Raw genomic sequence first — 15,654 nt, 5'->3', positions numbered from 1 at the left:
TGAAGGGACGGTGGTGGGGAGCAATGTGCCTGTGGCCATAACGGGGTAGCCTGAGGGATCCTGCCAGTGGGTCCTTGTTCTGTATCTTGACTGCAGTGGTGGTCCTGCGAATCTGTACATGTGATACAATTGTATAGAACTAAAACACACACACACACAGAGTACATGTAAATTGGTGAGATCTTGATGATGAATTGCAAACGTCAATTTCCAGGTCGTGATATCACACTGTAGTTCTGCAGGATGTTATTGGCGAAACTGGGTAGAGGGCACATGGGATCTCTACACACTGTTGTTACAACTCTGTGTGAATATAGAAGTAGCTCAAAATGAAAAGTTTGTTTAATAAAAGAAGGAAAGAAGGTTAAGAGTTAGCTATATGAAAACTATTCCAGGTAAAGGAACCTGCATATATAAAGGCCTGGAGGAGAAAGGGCTGACAAGTTGTGGGAAGCCAAAAGAGAGAGTGGCCAGAGTTTAGGGAGCAAGAGGAGGGTGGCTGGTGATGAGGCTGCCAAGGAAGACAGGATGTGCCATGTGGGCTTTATGTGCCGACAGCTATTCTGGAATTTTTTTTTAAGATTATTTATTTATTTATTCATGAGAGACCGAGAAAGAGAGGCAGACACACAGGCAGAGAGAGAAGCAGGCTCCATGCAAGGAGCCCAACGTGGGACTCAATCCCAGGTCTCCAGGATCACGCCCTGGTGCTAAACTGCTGAGCCACCGGGGCTTGCCCTATTCTGGATTTTTATCTCAAGTGCCGTTGCAGGATTTGAAGCAGGACAGTGATGTGGGCTGATCTGTTCTGTGAAACATCTCTGACCATGCAGAGAATACCTGGGGACTGGCCATGAGTGGGAGAGGAAAGACTTCTGCAGAGATCCAAGTGCACAAGGATGCTGACGCAGATGGGATGAGGCCATGATTTAGAAACATGTGGATGATTTTTAGAGGTAGTTTTCAGGCAGAATTTGTACACTATAGTGTGAAGTGTATGGCAAGGAGTAAAGAACAAGGAAGTGTCAACGATCTCTGTATTTCTGAAGTGAGCAACTGAGTGGATAGTGTTTTACAGAAATGAGGGGAGAACAGAGGAGAAGCATATTTGTAGGGACATCATGATGGGTTATTTGCACCTGGATACCACACTGTTTTACATACAGAGCTTTTAAGTACATTTGATAGCTGTGGGACAACTTCACTGTTCTTTCTCAGATTTTTCCTGATTTTCCATGTCTTTTTATGCCACCATATGATTAGACTCAGTTTATCTAGGTAAAAAATATTTATGCTGTCATTTTATTGGGATTTTAGTAAATATATAAGTTAACTTAGAGATCATTGATATCTTTAAAGGGTTAACCCCCTTCTATAGACTATAATATCTGAAGATATTCATAGTATCTTTGTTTTGGGGGGAATTGCCTTAATATGAAATATCTTCACTGAACTATTCCTGCATTCTCAAACTAAGCTTCACTTAGTTGAAAGATTACTCTTTTAACACTTGCTAGATTCTGCTTTCAAATATTTTATTTAGGATTTTTGCATTAATGTTTGGAAGTAAATATGATCTGTAGCTTTCTTTTAGCTTTCTTTTCTTGTAGCTACTGTTGTCAGGGTTTGGTTTGCTAGCATTATACAAAGAACTTAAAAAGTTTTCTTCTAGGCAGCCTGGGTGGCTTAGAGGTTTAGTGCTGCCTTCAGCCCAGGGCGTGATCCTGGAGTCCCAGGATCAAGTCCCACGTGGGTCTCCCAGCATGGAGCCTGCTTCTCCCTCTGCCTGTGTCTCTGCGCCTCTGTGTGTGTGTGTGTGTCTCGTGAATAAATAAAATATATATTTTTTAAAAGTTTTCTTCTTGGGACGCCTGCGTGGCTCAACGGTTGAGCGCCTGCCTTCCGCTCAGGTCGTGATCCCGGGATCTGGAATCGAGTCCCACATTGGGCTCCCCGAGACGATCCTGCTTCTCCCTCTGCCTATGTCTCTGCCTCTCTCTCTCTCTCAGTGTCTCTCATGAATAAGTAAATAAATCTTTAAAAATAAGTTTTCTGGGCAGCCCGGGTGGCTCAGCAGTTTAGCACCGCCCTCAGCCTAGGGTGTGATCCTGGATCCCGGGATTGAGTCCCACATCGGGCTCCCTGCAGGGAGCCTGTTTCTGTGCCTCTCTCTCTGTCTGTCTCTCATGAATAAACAAATAAAATCTTAAAAAATAAAAATAAGTTTTCTTCTTTTTCTATATATTGGAACAGTTGAAATTGCACTGGAGTCATCTGTTCCTTAAAGGTTTGGAGGAATTCCCCTGCAAAAACTTTGAACTCCCTTCTTTGGGGGACTAGAAGTGTTAAAAACAAGACAATGGGCTCAAAATGGAATTACTCCAAGTCCCATGTATCTGAGATTGGCTTCCTTATGAGTTCAGCTCTCCCAGAAATGGAATCTGAACCCAGTCATCAGAAATCACTGATCAGCACTCCTTAGGTCTGCCTGATGGCCCACGCCATCCCCTAAAGGAAAGTCACCTTCCATAACCAACTTGATTTTTACAACTAGTACAACTTCCATTTAGTGCAGCATCCTGGAGCCCCTTCTTATCTGCTAGATGGGATGCTACTTGATACATGAATCATTGACTAAAGTCAATAAGATCTTTAAAATATATTCAGTTGAATTTTGTTTATTAATGGGGGAGATCTGATGTTACTAAATAAATAGCTCTTGCAGAAATTTGTTTCTTCTATGGTAATTGACCTGTTTAGATTTCTTGTCTCAGATGTTTCATAAAATTTCATTTTTCTGGACAATAGTCCACTTCATCCAGAAATTCAGATTTATTTGCATATACTTAAGAAAAGTCTCTCATGATTCTTTTAATTTCCTCTATAACTGTGATTATTCACCCCTTTAAATGTCTTATTTTTTGAATTTGTACTTTCTTCTCTTTTTATGATTGGGTTAGCTAATTATTTATTTTATTGATTTAAAAAAAAAGAATCTGCTTTTATTTGTTTTACCATTGGAAAAAATATCTATTTTTATCTTTCTTTATTCATTTCTTCTTTCTTTGGCTTTATTTTATTGTTCTTTTTCTAACTTATTGAAACAGTTACTTTATTAAATAGTTTTTTTTAAGATTGAGATAAATATTTCAGTCTATGAATTTTGTTCTGAAATATGATATTTTAATCTAATTATGTTATTCAATTTCTCTTTTAATTTTCCCTTTGACCTAAGAACCATTTGAAAGAGAGTTTTAAAATTTCCAAGTGGAAGGATACTTTGCTTTGCTTATTTTTTAAAAAGGATTTTATTTATTTATTTGATAGAGAAAGGGAGCACGAGTCGGGGAAGGAGGGGGGAGGTAGAGGGAGAAGCAGACTCCCCACTGAGCAGGAAGCCCAATGTCAGGTTTTATCCTAGGATACAGAGATCTTGGCTTGAGCCAAAGACAGACACTCAACCAACTGAGCCACCCAAGCGCCTTTGCTTTGCTTACTTTTGTTATCTGATTTTACAATTAATTTCTAATTTATTTTATATTATGGCTAGAGATTGTACTAGTTCACTTTTTAGAATTTGTGGCCTAATATATAGTCAATTTGTATGAATGCTCTATGGGCATTTGAAAAAGACATAAATTGTCTCTTTTCAGGGTGGATGTGTATATTTTTACTTATTTAACTATTTTTAATCCATTTGACCTGTTTGAATCAGGACGGATGAATGAAAGCCTCTTACTTCTAATGTGTTTCTATTAGTTTTTGTAGTTCCTGTAGTTCTTCTTGTATGAATATTGACAACATTATTTGCCATATAGATACTTTGAATATTGCATTTTTACTGTGGATTGTATCACCTGTCATTGAAAAGGGGCCTTCTTGTATCTTTTCATGCTTTTTGCCCTAAATTCAACCTTTCATAATATTTGAGATCATAATTACTTTCTTTTGATTTGCCTAATTTTTTTTATTGATCTCTTATTTTAAAAGCCACCTTAAATTAAGTTCTGAGTTGGGGCCCCTGGGTGGCTCAGTTGGTTATGTGTTTGCCTTCAGCTCAGGTCATGATCTCCAGGTCCTGGGATTGAGTCCTGCATCGGGCTCCTTGCTCAGTGGGGAAAGCCTGCTTATCCCCCCTCTCTGCCCCTCCCCCACCACTCATGCTCTCTTTCTCTCTCTCTCTTTCTCAAATAAAAAAATAAGACCTTAAAAAAAAATCTGGGGATAGTCCAAGGAGATGGTGGAAGAATGGAAACCTTAGTTTTGTCTGGTCCCAGGAACTCAGCTAGATAACTATTAAATCATTCTGAACACCTGCGAACTCAACCAGAGAGCTAAGAAAAGAATAGCTGCAACTCTACAAGTAGAAAGGTAACCACTTTCTGCAAGGTAGGAAGTACAGAGAAGGGAATCTGAGGTGATATATGGGAAGATAAACCATGGGGGGAGGGAGCCTTTGTAAGCTGGCACTGGAAAGTGATAGAGTAGCAGAGTGCAAAATCAGAACTTTTGGAACTTTTCCTATGAGGGATGTCCCTGTCTGAAAGGTGCTCAGGTGGTGAAGTGGGGTAGAATCTTAGTGGGGCAGTTTGGTCTCAGGATCCACAGGGGTCACAGGAAGACTGGGGTGCCTGAGTGTAGCATTGGAGTGGGGAAGCCAGCTGCAATCAGTGAGCCCAGGAGAGGGCTCTCAGCTCAGGGTTGCCATATACCTTGAACCTTGGTGCAGCCACATGATCACTCTCCGAGCTGGGGCCCAGCAAATGGCAGAAACTGTGAGACCTCCCTTTCCTCCCCTGGCAGGAGCATTGTCCATGTGTGTACTGCAGGAGTCTGCAGGGTTTTGGACCCCAAACAGGGTCTTGTGCCTGAGACAGAAATACTCAGTCACAGGCTGGGTGAGCACGGAGTGCAGACAGGGACTCGGGAGACAGGAGTGATTGACTGCTTTTCCCTGAGGGCACAGTGAGGAGTAGGGCCTTGAGCTCTCTTGACAGCAGGGCTGGAGATGGGGCGGGGGGAGGGGGGGGCACCATTTTTGTTCTTATCCTCTAAAGCTGCAGAAAGCCTTCAGAAAACAAAAGTCACGTAGAGCAGTCCAGAGCCATTTACTTAGCCTGGCCCACTGGCAAGGGCAGTGCATTTCCACCCAGGGCAAAGACACTTGAGAATCAGTGCAACAGGCCCTGATCCACAGGAACATCCAGCCAAGACCAAGTGTACTCATCATAGAGACCTGGAAAACTCCAGCACTAGGGGAATGTAGCACATAGAATTCATGTTTTTACCCCATGATTCTTTAGTTCCATTTTAGTTTCTTTTTTCTTTTTCAACCAATTTATTTTATCAACTCTTTTTTAAAAATCTTTTTAAATTATCATTTTTTAGAAGTATTCTATCCTTTCATTGTATTTAATTTTATTTTTGTACATATATAAGTTTTTCTCTCTTTACAATTTTGGAATCTAGTTTTCTAAAAAACAGGCCAAAATACACACAGAATCCAGTGTATTGCTCTGTTCTGTTCACTTGTCTGATTACATTCTCTCTCTCTTTTTTTTTTTAATTTAAATTTAATTTTTTTTTCTTTTTTCAGTTATAGGTCTCTTTTGTTTAATTTATATCTCTCTGGGGTCATTTTTGCCATTTTAGTATTTTGTTCCATCATTCATTTATTCTTCTCTGGACAGACTAACAAGACAGAAAAACTCACCTCAAAAAAGAGAACAAGAGAAAGTACTGACTGCCAGGGACCTAGTCAGTGTGGATACAAGATGTCAGAACTGGAGTTCAGAATAATGATTATCAAGATCCAGTTAGGGCTTGAATAAAGCATAGAAGACACTAGAGAAGCCCTTTTTGGAGAAATAAAAGGACTAAAATATAATCAAGTCGAAATCAAAAAGGCTATTAATGAGATTCAATAAAAAAATGGAAGCTCTAACTGCTAGAATAAATGAGACAGAAGAGAAGATTAATGATATAAAAGACAAAATAATGGAGAATAAATAAGCTGAGAAAGAGATGAACAACTACTGGATCACAATGGGAAGATTCGTGAGGTAAATGATACCATAAAGCAAAACAATATTAGAATAATTGAGGTCCCAGAGGAGAGGAAGGAGAGAAGGGTCGAAGGTATATTGGAGCAGATTATAACTGAGAACTTCCTTAATCTGGCAAAAGAAATAGGCATTCAAATCCAGAAGACAGGGCAGCCCGGGTGGCCCAGCGGTTTAGCCGCGTTTGGTCCAGGGCGTGATCCTGGAGACCCGGGATAGAGTCCCACGTCGGGCTCCCTGCATGGAGCCTGCTTCTCCTTCTACCTGTGTCTCTGCCTCTCTCTCTGTGTGTCTCTTATGAATAAATAAATAAAATCCTTATTTATTTTTTAAAGATTTATCCATTTATTTATTCATGATAGACACAGAGAGAGAGAGAGAGGGGCAGAGACACAGGAGGAGGGAGAAGCAGGCCCTACGCCAGGAGCCTGACTTGGGACTTGATCCCAGGACCCCAGGAACGTGCCCTGGGCCAAAGGCAAGCGCCAAACCACTGAGCCACCCAGGGATCCCAAATAAAATCTTTAAAAAAAAAATCCAGAAGGCATAGAGAACCCCCTTCAAAATCAATAAAAACAGGTCAACATGCCAATATACAACAGTTAAGTTGCAAAACTCAGAGAGAAGGAGAAAATCTTGAAAGCAGCTTGGGACAAGAGGTCTGTAACCTACAAGGGTAGAAACATTAGACAGGCAACAGACCTATCCACAGAGACCTGACAGGCAGAAAGGACTGACAGGATATATTCAGGGTGCTAAATGAGAAAAATATGCAACCAAGAACACTTTATCCAGCTGGGATGTCATTTAAAATAGGAAAGATGAAAAGCTTCCAGGACAAAAGGAAACTAAAAGAATTTGTGATCACTGAATCAGCCCTGCAAGAAATATTAAAAGAGAACTTTAAGCAAAGAGAGAGCCCAAAAGTAACATAGACATAGACATAGAAAGAAACAGAGACAATATCAGGAACAGTAACTTTACAGGTAATACAATGGCATTAAATTCGTATCTTTCAATAGTTACTCTGGATGTAAATGGGCTAAATGCCCCAATTAAAAGATATAGGGTATCACATTGGATAAAAAGCAAGACCCATTGACATGCTGTCTGCAAGAGACTCAGTTTTAGATTGAAAGATACCTCCAAATTTAAGGTGAGGGGGTGGAAAACCATCTATCATGCTAATGGACATCAAAAGAAAGGTGGGGTGAGAATCCTTATATCGGAAAAATTAGACTTTAAACCAAAGACTGTAATAAGAGATGAAGAAGACTATATCATAGTAAAAGGGTATATCCATCAAGAAGATCTAATAATTGTATTTATGCCCCTAATGCGGGATCAGCCAATTATATAAACCAATTAATAATAACAACATTAAAGAAACACATCAATATTAGTAGGGGACCTTAACACCCCACTCACTGCAATGGACAGATGAGCTAAGTAGATGATCAACAAGAAAACAAGGGCTTTGAATGACACAGTGGCATCACAGATATATTCAGAGCATTCCATCCTAAAGCAACAAAATACACACTATTCTCAAGTGCACACAGAACACTCTCCAGAACAGATCGCATACTGGGTCACAATTCAGATTTCAACTGGTACTGAAAGATTGGGATCATTCCCTGCATATTTTTGGAGCACAATGCTTTGAAACTGGAACTCAATCATAAGAGGAAATTTGGAAGAAACACAAATACAAGGATGTTAAAGAGCATTCTACTAAAGAATGAATGGATCAACCAGGAAACTAAAGAGGTTTTTTTAAAATTCATGAAACAAGTGAAAATGAAAAAAACTCCTCAAAACCTTGGGGATGCAGCAAAGGTGGTCCCAAGAGGGAAGTATATAGCAATACAAGCCTTTCTCAAGAAACAAGAAAGGTCTCAAATACACAACCTAACCTTATACCTAAAGGAGCTAGAGAAAGAACAGCAAATAAAGACTAAACCCATGGGTAGCCCGGGTGGCTCAGTGGTTTAGTGCTGACTTCGGCCCAGGGCGTGATCCTGGAGATGCAGGATCGAGTCCCATGTCAGGCTCCGTGCATGGAGCCTGCTTCTCCCTCTGCCTCTCTCTGTCTCTCATGAATAAGTAAATAAAATGTTAAAAAAAAAAAGACTAAACCCAGCAGGAGAAGAGAAATTATAAAGGTTAGGGCAGAAATCAATGAAATAGAAACCAAAAGAACAGTAGAATAGATCAACAAAACTAGGAGCTGGTTCTTTGAAAGAATTCATAAGATCAATAAATCCCTGGCCAGACTTACCAAAAGGAAAGGAGAAAGGACACAAATAGATAAAATAATGAAAGAGGAGAGCTCAAAATCAACTCTGAAGAAATACAAACAATCATAACATATTATGAGCAGCTATGTGCCAACAAATTAAGTAATCTGGAAGAAATGGGTGCATTCCTAGAAACATCTACACTACCAAAACTGAAACGAGAAGAAACAGAAAACCTGAACAGATCCATAACCAGCAAAGAAATTGAAGCAGTCACCAAAAATCTCCCAATAAATAAAAGTAAAGGACTGGATGGCCTCCTAGGGGAATTTTACCAAACAATTTAGGAAGAATTAATTCCCATTCTTCTGAAGCTATTTTAAAAAATAGGAATGGAAGGAAAACTTCCAAACTCGTTCTATGAAGCCAGCATTATCTTGATTCCCAAACCAGACTAAGACCTCACCAAAAAGGAGAATTACAGACCAATATCCCTAATGAACACAGATGTCAAAATTCTCACCAAGTAACTAGCCAATAGGATCCAACAGTTCATTAAAAGGATTATTCACTACAACCAACTGGGATTTAATCCTGGGATGCAAGGGTGGTTCAAAATCCACACATCATTCAATGTGATACATCACAAAGGATAAGAACCATATGATCCTCTCAATAGATGCAGAAAGAGAATTTGACAAAATACAGCATCTTTCTGGATTAAACTCCACAGTGTAGGGATAGAAGGAACATACTTCAATATCATAAAAGCCATAAATGAAAAACCCACAGTGAATATTATTCTCAATTCTCAAAAGCTGAGAGCTCTTCCCTTGTGGTCAGGAACATGGCAGGGATGTCCACTCTCACCACTGTCATTCAACATAGTACTAGAAGTCCTAGCCTCAGCAATCAGACAACAAAAAGAAATAGAAGGCATCCAAATCAGCAAAGAAGTCAAACTCTCACTCTTCACAGATGACATGATACTCTATGTTGAAAACCCAAAAGATTCTACCCCTAAATTGTTAGAACAAGTACAGGAATTCAGCAAAGTGGCAGGATATAAAACCAATGCACAGAAATCAGCTGCATTTCTATACACTAACAATGAGACAGAAGAAAGAAAAGTGAAGGAATTGATCCCATTTAAACTGCACCCAACCCATAAAATACCTAGAAATAGGGCAGCCCAGGGGGCTCAGGGGTTTAGTGCCGACTTCAGCCCAGGGCCTGATTCTGGAGATCCGGGATCGAGTCCCACGTCAGGTTCCCTGCATGGAGCCTGCTTCTCCCTCTGCCTGTGTCTCTCTCTGCCTCTCTCTCTCTCTCTCTCACTCTCTCATGAATAAATTTTAGAAAATAATAAAATAAAAATAAAAAAAATACCTAGGAATAAATGTAACCATTGAGGTAAACTATCTGTACTCTGAAAAACTGCAGAACACTTATGAAAAAAATTGAGGAAGACACAAAGAAATGGAAAAACATTCCATGCTCATGGATTGGCAGAACAAATATTGTTAAAATGTCTATGCTACCCAGAGCAATCTACATGTTCAATGCAATCCTTATCCAAATACCATCAATATTTTTCACAGAGCTGAAACATTTAAAGAGGAATTAATACCTATTCTTCTGAAGCTGTTTCAAAAAATAGAAATGGAAAGAAAACTTCCAAACTTCCTAAAATCTGTATGGAACCAGAAAAGACTCTGAATAGCCAAAGAAATGTTGAAAAAGAAAACCAAGCTGGTGGCATCACAATTCAGTTCTTTAAGCTGTATTACAAAGTTGTAGTCATCAAGACAGTATGGTACTGGCACAAAAACAGACTCTTAGATCAATGGAACAGAACAGAGAACCCAGAAATGGACCCTCAACTCTGTGGCCAACTTATCTTTGACCAAGCAGGTAGGAATATCCAGTGGAAAAAAGACAGTCTCTTCAACAAATGGTGTTGGAAATATTGGATAGTCACATGTAGAAAAATGAAACTGAACCATTTTCTTACACCATACACAAAAATAGACTCAAAATGGATGAAAGATCTAAACATGAGACAGGAATCCATGAAAATTCTAGAGGACAACACAAGCAGCAACCTCTGTGACAGCCGCAGCAACTTCTTGCTAGACATATCTTCAAAGGCAAGGGAAATAAAAGCAAAAATGAACTATTGAGACTTCATCAAGATAAAAAGCTTTGACATACCAAAGGAAATAATTGACAAAACTAAAAGACAACCAACAGAATGGGAGAAGATATTTACAAATGTCTTATCAGATAAAGGGCTAGTACCCAAAAATCTATAAATAATTTATCAAACTCAATATCCAAGAAACAAATAGTCCAGTCAAGAAATGGGCAGATGACATGAGCAGACATTTCTCCAAAGAAGAAATACAAATGACCAACAGACACATGAAAAAATGCTCAACATCACATCAGGGAAACACAAATCAAAACCACAATGAGATACCATTTCACACGATTCAGAATGGCTAAAATTAAGAAGTTGAAACAACAGATGTTGGTGAGGATGTGGAGAAGGGGGAACCCTCCTACACTGCAGGTGAGAATGCCAGCTGGTACAGCCACACTGGAACACAGTATGGAGTTTCCTCAAAAAGTTGAAAATAGAGCTTACCCTATGACCCAGCAATTGCACTGCTTGGTATTTACCCAAAGGATACAAATATAGTGATTCAAAGGGGCACATGGACCCCAATGTTTATAGCAGCAATGTCCACAATAGCCAAAATAAGGAAAAAGCCCAGATGTCCAATGACAATGAATGGATAAGAAGATGTGGTATTATATACACAATGAAATACTACTCAGCCATCAAAAAGATTAAATCTTACCTTTTCCAATGATGTGTATAGAATTAGAGGATATAATGTTAACCGAAATAAGTCAATCAGAGAAAGACAATTATCATTCAATCATATGTGATTTGGGCAGCCCAGGTGGCTCAGCGGTTTAGCGCCACATTCAACCCAGGGGGTGATCCTGGAGACCCAGGATCGAGTCCCATGTTGGGCTCCCTGCATGGAGCCTGCTTCTCCCTCTGCCTGTGTCTCTGCCTCTCTCTCTCTCTCTCTCTCTGTCTTTCATGAATAAATAAATAAAATCTTTTAAAAAATCATATGTGGAATTTAAGAACAAAACAGAAGATCATAAGAGAAGGGGAGGGAAATAAAATAAGACAAAATCAATGAGGGAAGCAAATCATAAGAGACTTTTAACTATAGGGAACAAACTGAGGGTTGCTGGAGGAGAGGGCGGTGAGAGATGGGGTAACTGGGTGATGGGCATTAAGGAGGGCATGTGATGTGACAAGCACAGAGTGTTATATGCAACTGATGAATCACTAAACTCTATCTCTGAGACTAAATATATGTTAATTAATTGAATTTAAATTTAATTTAAAAATAAAAAATAAATATAATTATTATCTCTCCTACATAGCCTGGAAATTCTGTGAAGATATCAATCATATCTCTCTTCTTCACTAAGAGTGCCTGGCACATAATAGGTATACAAGTATCTTCAAATGGATGACAATATGAAATCAGAAAGTGTATGTTAAATTTCAGTCCTACCACTTACAGGGGAAGCACACTTGAGCAATTAATGTTTTCCATCTTTTACACTTCTTCTATAAAGTAGAGTGACCATAATCCCATTTTACAGGAGCTCTGTGATGATTAAATTGGGGAATATATGAATAGGGTATGAGTCTCATGGCAAACACTTAGGGGAACAAGAAATGTGATTTTTTTTTATTGTCTCTGTATGTGAATTCAGTTTCTATTTCAGCCACCATTCTGCTGGATGATGGAAATTTATTATTTGCTAGTTAAGTGTTTTGTCAGTCATTTCCAGGCAAATTGCCCCACCCCTCCCATGTCACTTCCCTGCAGTTAACTTGAGTTCTGGAGGGCTTAACTTTGTGAGAGCATGTATGTGTGAAAGAGCAGTGAGCCTCTAGTCTCATATATCCATCATCTTCACACACATTGGCATCTACTGACATGTCTGGTTTACAGTCTGGGTTCTGGTCATATGGTTCTTATAGATTCTGACTAAAATGTTACTTTAGGTTTACCAGTTTTCTGGGGGTAGATCTAAGCCATAATAAGCCATACAAAGACATTCTGGTGCTTCTGGAACACTTATGGGGAGTGCAGGGACCCAGCCGAGCTGCCTTGGCATATCTGTCTGGACATAACATGTAGCTATGTCAGCTCTCCTGCCTTTCACCCATCTGGACCTTCCAGTGAGGCTTGTGGCTTCTCGGAGTCCTTCCAGATATTAAAGCTCTAATTCCCTCTACTTTCAGATTCCCTGCTCTGTATGAAGGGTCTGTTCTCCCCATCCCTTCCTGTGGGGCCAGTATGCAGCCAGCAGTCTGCAACACCCTCCTAGTAACATGCCAACACTCAACTTTCCAGCTCTCCTTGATTCTATATTGTTTTATCCTAAGGACATTTTTGTTTGGTTGGTTATTGTTTTTTCCTAAAGCAGGAGAAACTGATTCTAACTGATCTCATAGTCTTCTAAAAACTGTCATTTATGACATAATTTATGTGTACTGAATTATTTTATGCTCAAAACTTTCTTATACGCAAAGTTTGAAAATTACTTTTTTTTCTTTCTTAAAATATTGTCTTTGCCATGAATTCAAAACCTTATTTGGAAGTCACAAGACAAGTCTTCACTCTCTGTTTTCTCTGTCTGGTTCTACTTTGACCACCATCCCTTTGCAATGGGTATAAGATTTCAATGAAAGGATCTTGAGATAAAGAGAAATAATTGAAAATAAACTATTATAAAATATTGAGACTATTTGACTAATGTATCAAAATGTCATTCAGTTACATGTACATAAAAGATGTACAAGTATGAGTTGGTCACAATTTCTTTATTTAGCATTGTTTCACTAAAAGCTTTCAAATCAATGCTCTTAAACTTTAATCAATGCATAGTGTAAGCACTTAAAAGTCTCTTTGCTTCTTTTATTTTTAAAAAACCCTTGTTCCCTATTTTTAGCAAGTCCATTACTTCTATGTTTTCTTTGCTCTGACTGTGATATCTGTCTTCGATATTAAGCTCCTCTGGAGCAGAGATTGTATTTTTCCTAAATACTATATCCATTTCCTGAGAGATTGTTCTGATAGCTCTTCCATCTTCCTTTGTCACTCACACAAGACATGTGGCTCACTTTCCCTACTATCCTCAAATAGAGTCCTATATTTGAGCCAAAATATTCTACTTTCAGTTTACTTATTACCAATATCTATTGAGAATATAACATATAACATATGTTGGGATGGGGGGGCAGAAAAGTAAAAGAGTAATAATACCTAATGTTTGTTGAACACTGCATACTGCCCACTGTTCTTAATGTTTTATATGTGTTACTTCACTAAGTTGTCCCAACTCTGAGGGATATACTGTTATTATCTCCACCTATAGCTGAGGAATCCAAGTCTCTGAGAGATTAAGCATCTTGCCAAAACTATCCCAGCTAGATCCTGGATTCCAACTCATGTAGTCTAGCTCCAAAGCCCATATTTCTAATATCTATACTGCCTTTGAACTCAGAAGGTTTGCCAAATTTCTCTTAAATTTGACCCTAGGGATCCAGGATGCCTGGGTGGCTCAGCAGTTAAAGCATCTGTCTTCAGCTCAGGGCATGATCCTGGAATCCCGGGGTCAAGTCCCACATCGGGCTCCCTGCATGGAGCCTGCTTCTCCCTCTGCCTGTGTCTCTGCCTCTCTCTCTCTCTGTGTGTCTCTCATGAATACATAAATAAATAAAATTAACAAACAAACAAACAAACAAAAAACCCCTAGGGATCCTTAGGTAGAAAAAAGTCAAAATATGATTGATGTTAAGAAGCTATAGTCAAAAAAAAAAAAAAAAAAAGAAGCTATAGTCCATTTAAGTGTATAGTGACTTCCCTGTCATAAAGGAATGCTTTTGGCTGTGGATTGGACAGTGACATGGTTTTGAGTCATCTCCAGCACTTTGTCATACAGAAGATGCCCTGTCTGGTGGTTTATGTGTTATCTTCCTTTTCTGATGTATCTTTGCTGGGGAGATGGGTGAATAAAGCTATCCAAGTTTATTTTTATTTTTATTTTTATTTTTTTAGATTTATTTATTTATTTATTTATAGAGACACAGAGAGAGAGAGAGAGGCAGAGACACAGGCAGAGGGAGAAGCAGGCTCCATGCAGGGAGCCCGATGTGGGACTCGATTCAGGGTCTCCAGGATCACGCCCTGGGCTGCAGGCGGCGCTAAACCGCTGCGCCACCCGGGGCTGCCCAAGCTTCCGAGTTTAAAGCCACTTTCACACAATGGTCTGCAACTTCTCTGATCTTTCTTATTCCTACCAATTAACTGGTAGGTTTACAAACCTTGAGGGTTGGCCTTTTGTTTTATTATGGGAGACTGTTGGACTTAAAGGCACTACAAATATATCCTAACATCCCATTGATTTCCTGTCTAAAATAATATTGAGTGGAGAAAAGAAGGATGTCATGAACCATGACTTCTGCTGTGGTCAGGGTGAGGAAGCATGGAGTCCAACAAAGGGGAGTCAATGGCCCATTTGTGTGGGTGCTTAGGGTGAGATCAAAGGAAGAGGTGAAGCTTCAGAGGTCAAGCTATGGGTGGAACACAACATCTAAGAATTAAAAGAGCAAAAACAAAGAATAGTCAAGGCTATTATTCAACAAAAACAGGTTGAGAGCAGAAAAATGTAAACATCCAGACACAGTTAACTGAAGCATCCAACTAAATACGGACATTTCCTTAATCACTTGAATAAGCAGATAGGTCAACCCAATCTTGTCTTTTTGAACTCTTTTCTGAACTCCTATCTTTTCTAAAAGAAAAAGATGGCCATCATAATAGCATAAAGGCAGAGGGTTATTTCATGCAACCTAAAGGCAGAAGTGTAGCTAAGTCTCAGAAACATGCAAGGTTGTGGGACCCTCAGAAGACCCTCTTTCTTCTCTGTCTTTGCATTTCTGCTTAACTCTTCACTCTCTGCTTCTTTTGCTTTTTCTGAGATCACAACAGCTCGTTAACTTTGGTGTTAGAGGCCCATGCCATCCAGATTCTTTCTCTGGATTCCAATTCTACATTCTAGGAAGAGAAGATTTTAATTGACCCAGCCTGGTTAGATGACTACCCTTGGACTAAACAATTGTGCCTAGGTTTGGGATCAAGTTGTGTTAGCATGGCTGATGAGAATCTACCCCACAGGCCAGAGCCTACCCTTCAGTTTCACCATCTTTCAGGCCAGTCTGTGTTGCTGTAAGAACCAGATTA

Source organism: Canis aureus, chromosome 4 (assembly GCF_053574225.1).
Source record: "Canis aureus isolate CA01 chromosome 4, VMU_Caureus_v.1.0, whole genome shotgun sequence".
Taxonomy (NCBI): Eukaryota; Metazoa; Chordata; class Mammalia; order Carnivora; family Canidae; genus Canis; species Canis aureus.
This window is presented reverse-complemented; position numbering follows the sequence as displayed.